The following is a 13,103-nucleotide window of genomic DNA, read 5'->3' on the forward strand; positions in this document are numbered from 1 at the left end:
AATGGGAACACTTGCTTGCGCTGGACCCTCGCTTTGTGTAGCGCATGTCATAAACCGGGAACCAAAATTGTTACTCTTACGGCTATGTTAAACCAGATCATCACTTCTTTATGTAAACAGACCTCGTGTAACACGTGCTGAAGCGATCATCCGTTATAATGCAGTCGAAACGGTATCAATTTTGGTACCCGGCAACGATATGCGCAGTTCAAAGCAGGGATCTATTCGCAAGGAAGTGTTCCATAGAATTTAGATAGATTGATTTATATTATTTATTGATTTCTCGTCGGAATACAAATGACAGTTGTCGGGACCGGTGTCATTTGACAGAATGGTAACAGATCTGGCGATTGATACCAGTGATTCATTGATAGGGGTTCGTTTAAACGTTTAACTGGCTATTGTTTCCCTAGTGTTCGTGCGATGTTTCATATCTTGTAATATCGAGAGCATTGATGGTAAAAATACATTTTTTTAAAAACACGCTGAAATGTTATAAAATGCGTTTTATGATCGTCACCTATGCTCAATACATGGTAAAATGCTAAAATATATTGGCTAAACTTAACCAGGGGCGGAGGAGAATGGGGTGTGTGGAGGTCCGAGCCCCAAGTGTCTGTGATAAAATCCATTAATGCGCAGACATTGAGGCGTACTATTTTTTTTTTATTTCATATATCTCTTGTCTTTAGTTTCGACCACACTATGTAAAATTCATCTATGTTAAATTCCTTCATTGTTTTCTTCATAGTGAACGATCTGACTAAAACTATCATTTTCCAGTTTAAATAAAGTTTTTGATATAACATTTAAAGATATTGTTTGTTTTGTTGGGGTTAACGTCGCACAGACTTTGTTACTTGTAATATGGCGACTTTCCAGCTTTGATGTTTGAGGAAGACCCCAGGTGCCCCTCCGTGCATTATTTCATCACGAGCGGACACCTGGGTAGAACCACCGACCTTCCGTAAACCAGCTGGATGGCTGCATCACATGAAGAATTCAACGCCCTGAGCGCGGCTTGAATCCACATCGGTATGGTGCAAGTTAACCATTCGGCCACGGAGGCCCCACATTTGAAGATAAGCACACACACCTGAAATAAAGTATTTTACTGTAATACGGAACATCATTGTTAGAAATCAACGTATATGAACCATTTAAGGGTAAACAAATCTTTCTAATCTATATAAATTATAGCCAGCCAGAATCTGCTGAAATTGATTGTTTACATTTATTTTAATGCCAATACTTAAAAATAATGATAGTAACACAAAAGCTTTTATTAACTAACAAATTTCAAGAGTTGGGAGAAACTACAGTACATAGAAAAGAGTAATTGTGACATATGAATGCGCGGTCAGTTTTACCAGTGTTCTGTTATCGAAGAAATAAATGCAGCATATTATTTTTGTTTAAAAGGACAGCCGTTTGGAAGATGTAACAAATAATCAGTTATCAAAATGTCCGACCATTGACATAATTATACAAATGTTAGATGTGACCTATATATACGTAAGCAAAATAGATTTCGAACCCGTTTTCAAAACAAGAGAAATATCTATAATTCGTTAAACATTCTCGAATGGAAAATATATTTTCACAAAGTAATTTTTGTCACATTTGGGGATAAATATCACTAACAAAATTGAAGAGGTCATACCATCTGGTGCTAAGGGGCGTCAGTGGTGTTGTTCGTTCCATTTCCTGTTATGAAATGACTTAATCAAACCGAGTGTGCTGTTTATTTATTTATTATTATCATTATCATATTATTATTCTTATTATGATTTTTATTGTTGTTATTATTATTATTATTTGTTACGCTCTGTCCGTAAAAACCCTGATCCTGATAAAAGCTCTAAGTCCCTGAAATTAAATGTATTTTATACCGCTGTAGCTCATCCGACCACTAAACTGTCACGACATTACAAGTAAGACCGGTGGTGACTTCAAACTTCAGACTTCATACTTCACACTTCAGAGTTCAAACTTCAGACTTCACACTTCAGACTTCACACTTCAAACTTCACACTTCAAACTTCATACTTCAGACTTCGCACTTCATACTTCACACTTCAAACTTCAGACTTCACAATTCATACTTCTCACTTCAAACTTCACACTTCACTGCACGCTTCGCACTTCGTAGATTAAGTATCACGTGACTTAACGTCATCTGCTTATTGTGTATTGGCATAGATGTGTATGCCATTTCTTATTTTAGTTTTAAGTATTATTGATTGTGTACATTTTGAATGTTCTAGGAAAATAAACGACTTTTCGTGTTTAGATTATATCACTTGTTGATATTCGAAAAATAAAGGGAAATTCACTGTCTGTCGTCTGTCCGTTCAAAATCTTCTTGAGAAAAACTATTGGAATAATTTTTTAAACAGTCTCACGGGAATGATACATGGGTACGGTGTTCCGTTTGGACAATCGTGACTTTTTATTTAATACTAAACCGCGATGCACGATGGTACGATGACGAAAACGCGATGGTGCGATTGCACGATGGATAATGAAACAACTATGGTACGATGGTGAAAACGTGATGGCACGATGATAAAATCGCGATAATGTAATATCGCGTTTCATCATCGCACTACCCTATCGCGTTTTCACCATCGCACCATCTTGCCATCGCGTTTTCATCATCGTACCATCGTTCCATCGCGTTATCATCATCGTACCATCGTTGTTTCACCATCGTGCCATCGCGTTTTCACCATCGTACCATATCTTTCCGGTTAGAAATGCGTAGTCCCGTACACTTGTATTTTTGTCAACAATAGATGAATGTATCTCAATGTATTTTGTGAGACGAAATTTACCATTTAGTGTAATAGTCACAAGGTATTATTCAAACTAAGCATATTCTTGTTAGGATGTATAAAGTACATAGTGCAATGTGAAAATGAGATTGTATCAAGCCTGTATTTTACTGACACATATACTGTAACTCTGCGCATGACCACCGGAAGGCGATGGTACGATGGTGCAAATGTGATGGCACGATAGTAATAACACGATGGTATGATGGTGATAACGCGATGGCACGATGATGAAAACGCGATGACACGATGGTAAAAACGTGATGGTACGATGATGAAAACGCGATGGTACGATGATACGATGGTGAAAACGCGATGGTACGATGATGAAAAGGCGATATTACATCGACATTTCACCAACGTAACATCGTACATCACGGTTTCATCATCGTGTCATCGCGTTTTCACCATCGTACCACCGTTGTTTCATCATCGTGCCATCGCGCCATCGCGTTTTCGTCATCGTACAATCGTGCATCGCGGTTAAGTATTAAATAAAAAGTCACGATTGTCCAAATTGAACACCGTACATGGGTGACGCACATACAAATTGCTAAAACAATTTCATTCAAATGAAAAAATGTGGTTGCAATAGTAAACGAAAGGAAAAATATGTTTAAAAATCTTCATGTGTAAAACAAAAAGGCATAGAAATTAGATATATGGTGTGTGGCATTACCTCGCGGTCTTCTAGTATTAAAGATATTCAAATCATGCAACTGGATTCAAAATTATCCAATCCGAGGGACAGTACTTTTAAACGGGCTTATAAAGGAAAACCTTTTTAATATCTTATTCTCTTACAATACATTATACTCTACGATATTCATTCAAATTACGCCTCTGGAGTCAGAAGTAACTCAGCCATAATCATAATGCTACTTCATTATGCCCGATCTCGGTAATTCTAGGTTATTCTAAAAATAGAAAAAAACGCCCGAAAAAGACTTCACACTTCAAACTTCACACTTCAAACTTCACATTTCAAACTTCAGACTTCACACTTCAAACTTCACACTTCAGGCTTCACACTTCATACTTAAGACTTCAAACTTCAGACTTCAAATTTCACACTTCAAACTTCAGACTTCACACTTCAAACTTCATACTTCAGACTTCAAATTTCAGACTTCAAATTTCAGACTTCACACTTCAAATTTCATACTTCACACTTCAAACTTCATACTTCAAACTTCATACTTCAGACTTCGCACTTCAAACTTCACACTTCAAACTTCATACTTCAAACTTCAGACTTCAAATTTCACACTTCAGACTTTCCTATTATTTGTATGTGTATTAAGCATTATATATATGAAGTGTGAAGTGTGAAGTTTGAACTGTGAAGTATGAAGTGTGAAGTCACCACCGGTCTTTCGTACCATAAGGCTTCGGAAAATGTGTTATGTATCTTTTTCCTGTTAAAGATTTTTTTTAACCCCAATCCCCACCCCCCATGAACTCATTAAATATGTTTATCATTTTACAAGAAATTCAGGTTTCTTCGTTAGTTAATTATGTATTAAAATGAATGTACTAAGTTAAGTTTTACTTCTGAAACTGTCCGAAAGTCTATTTATTTTCAAATTGTCAGATAAAGGGAGATAGTCCGATCAGCCATGTGTATATCTTAAATGATATGGGTACTAAACCTGCTTTTGTACTTCTTTTATTTAATGCGGCCATGTTAAAAATAAAAGGTGTTCGTCTGCTATTTTCGCGGGATAAAAGGAATATTACATTGTATAGCTTAATTATGCGAGATTGTGAACATTTTTGAATATAGTCAAAGAAACCTACACGATCAAAATAACTAACGTTTCGACACTGACAATTATGATATTTTGATTGCTTTGGGCTTTTTACGCCCTTTTCAAAAGTATTTCAGTTTTGCAACAATGGGCAGTTAATCATAAAAACATTGTCTCCGCAAGTAGCTGCCAACTTCCCCACATGAATGAGAATTGGAAGACGAATGATTTCAGACACAATGTCTTTTATCAAACATTATTAAGCATTTTATTTGAATCTGGTAAGGGCCAGACTTTATTTAGCGTACCGGCCGCACGTTTGATGCCCTTTTAAAGATAGACGCTACGTTTTCCTGTTTGATCGTGTCTAACGGTCTAGACAAAAGACTCTGTGGCAGGCAGTTTTGACATATCTGTTTGATGCCTAGTCTTCCGAAAAGCCTGTTTCATTGAGGCCTTAATAGTGGTTCTCAAAGTACATGCTACTTAGGTTTATGTTTAATCATATTTTACATCAGCATTCTTGTGTTTAATATAGGCCTATCGTGCCTTTTTTCAACATTGCATGTGTTTGGGAAATCGTTTACTTAGACAGCAGTGACATGACTGTTTATGCAGAAGCTATGCGGTAGTGGGATAAGAGTAAGAATTGGTGCCACCCACCTACCGTTTCAAGGCAATGTATTCCTTTATATGTTTGTTTTGTCTTTGTCGTCTTATGTCTTATAATTTATATTGTCAATTTGTGTATGTCAATCATGTACAATCCATGCTATATACTGCTATAGGGCTTCTAGGAGACTGCGTTCTGTGGGCGTAGCTAGGAGACTGCGTTCTGTAGGCGTGGCTATTCCTGAACTATTTCCCTACATTGTGGTAAGATAATTATGTATCTTCTACATTCAGATGTATTTTGTTTGCCATATGCATTCATGTCAATTATCCATTGAGTTGTTATGTAATAATACTGTCTTTTTTATTTTATCTAATGTCGGTCAAAAATGTCATTAACAAAGAAATTAACGGATAAAGCATATACAAAACTGTGTTGCACAGTAAGGATACTAACACCGGAAGCTGTTTAGTGTTAAGGATTTGTTTATTAAATAATAATGTTTAATGTGTATGCACTGACAAAACTTTCACTTAAAAAAATCAGTATAGGCAGGTGTGTATTTCTGTTTTAAAGATTTCAAGTGATTATTGATAAGTCAAAGAAGAAGTGTTCTTCATAGGTTCAATGCGTCAATCTTTATTTTACTCTTTTTTTATTTGCACGCGCTACGGTTTAAATTTTAGTTAGATATAATATAATGCTTTAAGTGTATTAAAATAATTATTATATAAACCCGATATTGGCATTTGATTAGTTAAACCATGCTTTTGAAAATTTAAATTACTCCCACTTGATATAAACGTTGAAAGTCCTTGATAAAAAATAACTGTAGATAAAGTATTCTACTTTATTTGTAAGGCCTTTAGTTTATTTCTTTCGCTATTGCATTTCGAAATGCAGTTTTACAAATTCTATCAATAGTACAGATTTATCAAACTTTTCCATAGATAAAGATCAAACTTGTCATATCTGACCGCTCGCTGAGGAAGTGTGAACCGGATATTGCTAATCAATGATAAGGTTTTCCGGGATTTAACAAAAACGTAAGTAAAGCGCTACTTTTTTACATTGTTTCACGATAAATAAGAAATTACTGTATCATCGTTAATAACGAACTACTACATATATGCTTATTCTTCCTGTTTGCTGTAACCGATAGGACAGATTTCCGTTTCTGGTTGCCTTTCCGTTCGATATTTTAAAAAAAATGGAAAAACAAAATGGTAAGAGACAAATGGGTCCGTCATATGCTGGGACGGATAACAAAGTGTTAAAATAGCACTTAAATAGGCACCAATTCAATAATAAAAATACATTGTTAACTACAAATATTGATATCTTATTAATTATCCCATATGATTTTAATGATATAATCTTCGTATTACCAAATAAAATTGTTACAACATGGTTACCGATATCATAAACTACGGAAGGTTTTCACTAAATTTTACTACAGATCATCCCAAGTTTTATATAATTGTAACATAAACCTTAAAAGAATTCTAAAACTTGGTCTTACACACCCGTCATACTTTTTAAAAGATTAAATGATCTCGTCTGCACGACTTCTTATCCCGAAAACACAACATCTTATTTCGTGCGCACGACATCTTATCTCGTGCGTAGGACATCTTATCTCATGCGCGTGACATCTTCTTTTTTCTCTTTGGAACCATAATATATGGCCCGTTTATTTTTTATAACACACACACACGTATATACATACAGAAAAAACAAAGAATAATGTTTGTACTACATGACCTCACTTATTAACTGAAAAAAAAAATAAAATAGATAGTTCTATTTTCAATTTTCAATTTCAACTCGTTTTTATATATAATGTACAGTACTTAGATTAACGAGATATTTCATTCTTAATAAAAAATATGACGTCTTGTAGAGTGCTATAACATTTCCAGACAGTACAGAATGTAGAAAATTAAAGTCTTTAAGACTAATAATCCATTAATATTCATCTTCGAAGGTAGCAATTAATTTTACAGTTTTCAAATGTGTGTACGATATTAATATTTTGTTGCTCAATGAAATATAGTGATTAGAATATACAGGCCGTACTAAGGCACTACAATTTCCGATATTTGGATAAAAAATATACATAGAAAATTAAACTTTTGTCGGATATGGAGCATATTTGTAACATAATTGTACAGAATATGTATAAACAATAACTAACAAGCAACAAAAATATATAAAGTACATATTTTATTTCTTGAAAACATGAATTGATAATATCTACCATAGAGATCCCTGAAATCAACCAGGAGCACCTCCCTATTGGGAACTTAATCAACCGCAAGGGCACCGGGAATTCTCCCGACCCCAAACAATCATGAAATGAAAGCGGTAGAGATTACAATCCATGCCTCCAAGATATTTAGGTTTTAGAGTTCTGGCTATGGATGTGACTTTCAAATATACATGACGACATTTGTGACGTCAGTTAATTGATGTACATGTGTCGTCAATAAATTGGTGTACAAGAAGTGTTTATTTACTACGTTATTATAACTTGATGTAGTCTATAATTGACTAATAAGTATAAGAAACAGGAACTTTAAGTACAAAGTAATCAGACGTTAGACTAAAACATTAATATAGATTCTATTAGAATTTAAAATACAAATGGAGGTACTGAAAAAAAAAAAACATTAATGCATCTGTTACAGAAAGTCTTTACCTTAAAGACATTCACGACGCAAAGTTATGTTCCTTTTTTACCAACAGTAAGGACATCAGATTAAGTTATCTATTGTCGAAATCGAAATAATAGAGTAACAAGATGTGCACAATTACTGTGTCAGTACTTATAATATACTTTTTTTCTAATCAGTATGTGCTTCTTTTAAATACTTGAAAAATTTATTCAGAATAGGATGATTGTACTTCTTATTTTTATAATAATTTTCCAATACTAAAAATTCATTATACAGTACTTTCATCATATTAATAATTCTTGCCCTGCTATCACTTGTCATATAAGATTTATAAATACTAAAGCCAATATGACTTAGAATAATATTATCATATTGATAAGCTGTGAGCTCTGTTTTATATCCCACGACAAAGTATTCTAGATCATCAAAACGTTTACATATTTTAAGCTTTTGGAAAATGGAATGAATTACATCCCAAAGTGGGGTGACATATGGACATCTAAAAAGAAAGTGTTCAATCGTTTCAACGTTCTGACAGTGATTACAACAAGGGGAGTCAGACATTTTCCAAGTAAAAAGATTTTCTTTTGTTGCAATTATTCTATGTAAAAGTTTTAATTTAAACTTTTTCAACCTATTTTCTATGATAATCCTATTCAACATAAAATATACGGAATTCTAGTGAATAGACCTTTTAAATGCCTGTTCCCAATATCTATGAATATGGGTTTTCACTCTTTTTTGATAAAAACATGTTTTTCACTTGTTTATTAGTTAAATTATGTAAATCAGTACGTGTCTTTAAACAAGTTTTAACTTTAGTTTGCCTCGACGCTGACTGTTTCAAAGTATTTTTCCAAATTGAAGGAATAGCTTTAACAAATCCTAGAATATTCTGAAATCCAATTAGATTTGTTTTTTAGTTGATTTGAGATAGCTTTGTCTTTAATTTCACCATCTTTAATTGTATGATCAATAAAGAGTATATTGGATTCTATCCAATTATTATATATTAAACATTTTCCTTTATATTTTATAAACTGATTGCCCCATATTACCAGCGTTCTTATGTCATAAAATGATTTTGGATTACAACTTTTATTTACATTGCATAATTCTATGTAGTCCATAACTACCTCTCGATAAAACCGTGGTATAGTTCTTTTTGCAGGGAGGGATTTAAAGGGATCAATATTCATCTTAAAAATTAAAAGATCTCTGTCATACTGGTTTAAAAACAAAGTCGGGATAATTTTCCTATTTGCACCATCTTCTATACATAAAGATCTAACCCATTTCATCTTTAATGTTTTTATATATGAGATTAAGTCAGGTACTTCTATTCCACCATCACTTTTATTTCCAATCAAAATTGATCTTTTGATTTTTTCTTTTTTGTTACTCCACAAAAATTTAAATATCATAGAATTAATTTTATCTATAACAAACTTGGGTGTTGGTATTGATTGGATTAAATAGGCAAGTTTTGGTAGGATTAAATACTTTATAACCGTCAGTTTTCCAAAGAAAGTTAGATATCGATTACTCCATCTATTAAACAAACTTTGACAGGTTTCAATTTTATTGTTCCAGTTTAACTGTTCACATTCAATAGTATTTGTTCTAAAGTACGTTCCAAGAGCTTAAACATTTTTATTGAACTTAATATTGTGTAATGGCAATTGGTGAGCGTTTTTTTGATTTCCCAATTAGAAGGCCTTCTGTTTTAAATTTATTTAGTTTTAGTCCTGAATGACATCCAAATTCTTCAATTATTTTTAACGCTCCTAATATTTCATCTGTATTTTTCAAGAACAGGGTAGTGTCGTCAGCTAACTGTGTTATTTTGATATTTTTAACGTTTTCTGAGTCTACTTTTATGGATATTTCATTAATCTTGTCAGATTGTCTTATTTTGGTAGGTAAAATTTCAGCAACAGTGACAAATAAAAGAGCAGAAAGGGGACATCCCTGTCTAATGCCACGATGTACTGGGAAAAAACGTGATTTCCAACCATTATTTATGACCGAAGAACATATATTATTGTAAAGCACTTTTACCCAATTTATAAACTCTTGTTTGAATCCGAATTTTACCAAAGTTCCATTCGATTGTATCAAAAGCTTTTTTAAAATCAAGAAATAATATTACCCCATCTATATCGAACAGTTCTGCGTAATCGATGATGTCTTGTATTTGTCTTATGTTTTAACCAATGAATCTGTTTTTAATAAAATCTTGTTGGTCCAGACTTATAATTTTTGGTAGTACCTTTTGTAACCTCTGCGCTAATACTCTGGCAATAATTTTATAATCTATATTAAGAAGAGAAATCGGTCTCCAATGTTCTAAGTTTTCAGGGTCACCCTTTTTATACAATAAAGAGAATATACATTGTTTCTGACTTCTTGAAAGCTCTTTTTCCTTGAAAGAAGTTTCATAAGATTTTAGTATCAGAGGTGACAATTTAGTCCAAAACTTTTGATAAAATTCCACTGTTAGGCCATCAAGTCCTGGGCTTTTATTTTGTTTCATACTGTTAATAGCCTGGGTGCATTCCTCCAGGGATATTGCGCCTTCACAAATATCAGCTTCATCAAGGGTTAGTTTATTTTCTAGATTTAATTGATTGAGATATACCTCATGGTCACTAGCACGTATAGACGACTTATATAAGTTTTCGTAAAAATCAACTTCTTCGGACAGAATGTCTTTAATACTTGAAACATGTTTATTATTTGTTATCAATGAAGTAATAGTTTTTCTATTTTGTCTAGATTTTTCAAGATTTAGGAAAAATTTTGTATTTTTTTTCTCCTTCATTTAAAAATTGTACTCTAGATCTAATTTGGGCTCCAAATAATTCATAATCATAGACTTGCAAATTTCCCATTTAACTTTGTTATCTAGTATTAAGTTAATACATCTGAACAAGTTTACAATATTCTTCATCTTCAAGATAAGTATTGTTAAGTTTCCAATAGCCTGGGCCTCGTTTTAATGGAGATTTTAATTTGATGGATATTGCTAGATGGTCAGTACTTTGAATTATTGCAGGTCTAATGTCTGTAGAGTAAACCAAAGGGATTATATTTTTATCAAATAGCCAAAAATCAATACGACTCTTTTCAATACTATTTTTTCTCCGCCAAGTGTATTGCTTTTTATCTTTATTGATCTCCCTCCAAATATCAGAAAGGTTATTACTCTTAATTAGTTTGTTAAGGTTACTGCTAGAAACTATGCTCTGGTTATTTGTGTTCGCAGACTTTGTAATTCTATCTTGAAGCTCAAGAACTTCATCAAAGTCTCCGCCAATTACCTTTATACCAGAAGAATGATCTTTTAAAACTGTTAAGATAGTCTCAAAAAATAGATTTCTTGACTTTTTATCGTTTGGTGCGTAAATGTTTAACAAAGAATAAAGATTATTATTTGCTTCTATATCAATAAGAACATATCTTCCATTTTCATCACTTGAAGTATCGACTACATTAAAATTTATCTGTTTACTTATTAAGATAGAGCACCCTTTACTATTAGTTTCTCCAAAAGAATGAAGCATTTCCCAGTCATTGAATTCTTTATTTAAATTTAGCATTAAGTCTTTCGTAAAATGCGTTTCTTGCAATAATACAATATTAGCTCTTTGTTGGATTAACCATTAGTGAAGTCTACCACGCGTTAACCTTAGGCCTTGCACATTAAGTGAAATTATATGCAAGATTTCATTAGAAGAAGTCATAAAAAGGTTATTTACATTGTTAATTTAAACTCAAAGATGTATTTTTTTTAAACTACATGACATCCTTAATAGAACATAACACAAAGGTTACTTGACACTTCCGTATATAAATAACTGTTAAAAACATGTACATAATTGCATATTCATACTTTATGTATCAGATGCTATTGCATTTATACAAACAAAAACAACTTAAAAGCGAATAACAAGTAATGGCATTGCATTTGGACCTTATTTTCATTAAAATTGTGTGAATTAAATTATAAAAGGTCTGAACAATACGCTGTGAATAAATGAAAAAATGTACATTTATCTATATCAAACGCGTGATAGTATAGGCTACTATATACACAACCCTGCCTATTAAGTTCACGGTCAATACACATGTGCTTTAAATGACATTCAAATATACAACACACAAATTTCAACGCAAGTTGTACACTATCTACTTTTAATCCGTGATACGATAGGCTGCCATAAACACAACTGTGCCTATTAAGTTCACGGTCAGTACACATGTGCTTTATATGGCATTTAAATATTTAGCGTGCACTATTTCTGCATAACAGCACAGGACTACTGAATTTACAGTAAATAAACATGCGCTCTAAGTGACTATATATTAAGATTTTGCCATACATGGCCTGGTCTATACAGTAAATAAAGCTATCGAGTTCACTGTTAATACGCATATGTGCTTTAAATGACCTTTAAATAGCACTTCTGAATTTACAGTCAGTACACATGTGCTTTAAGTAACTATATATTAAGATTTTATCCATACATGGTCTGATCAATAGACAGTACATAAAATCTATCGAGTTCACGGCCAATACACATATGTGCTTTAAATGACCTTTATATATACAGATGTAGAGTAAGGTTTTATACATACATTCTAAGTTTTTTAACAGAATATTTAACAACGTGATTTCATTTATGTGCAATATGTAGAGTAAGGTTTTATATATATGCAATATATCTATCATATTACAAACTAAGTACAATATAACTTTTTTAAATAGTTTTAATACATGTCCTTTTATCTATTATTACAATTGCCGTATCTATCAAATAGATCACGACGAAATTCTAACTGTATAACCAAATCGTTTGAGCAGTATTCGCAGTCGATAATACATATCATGAAAATCAAGTAACAGATTATGCTTTTAACAGTTACAGCCGACTGATAGAATCATCTGATCGCGATTTTTTTGCATCATCGTTCATTTTCTCCGCCGGTGTAGGGGGTGACCTTTCTGTGACAATGTTCTTTTTTCCTTTATTTGGAGTCTCATTGTTATTGCACGTGCTTTTCATGAAACATTCAATATTTTGCTGGCCACCGATTTGCGGTTTTCCTTCCTTTCGCCTGCCTTTGCCCGATTTTTTCTTCTTTTTCACTGTGTCATCCTCGTGACTCTCGTGATCGCTAGCTAACGGGTCGTCTATCGGATTAGGATCACATAGTTGTG

The sequence above is a fragment of the Mercenaria mercenaria genome, chromosome 2 (genome assembly GCF_021730395.1).
Source record: "Mercenaria mercenaria strain notata chromosome 2, MADL_Memer_1, whole genome shotgun sequence".
Classification (NCBI taxonomy): domain Eukaryota; kingdom Metazoa; phylum Mollusca; class Bivalvia; order Venerida; family Veneridae; genus Mercenaria; species Mercenaria mercenaria.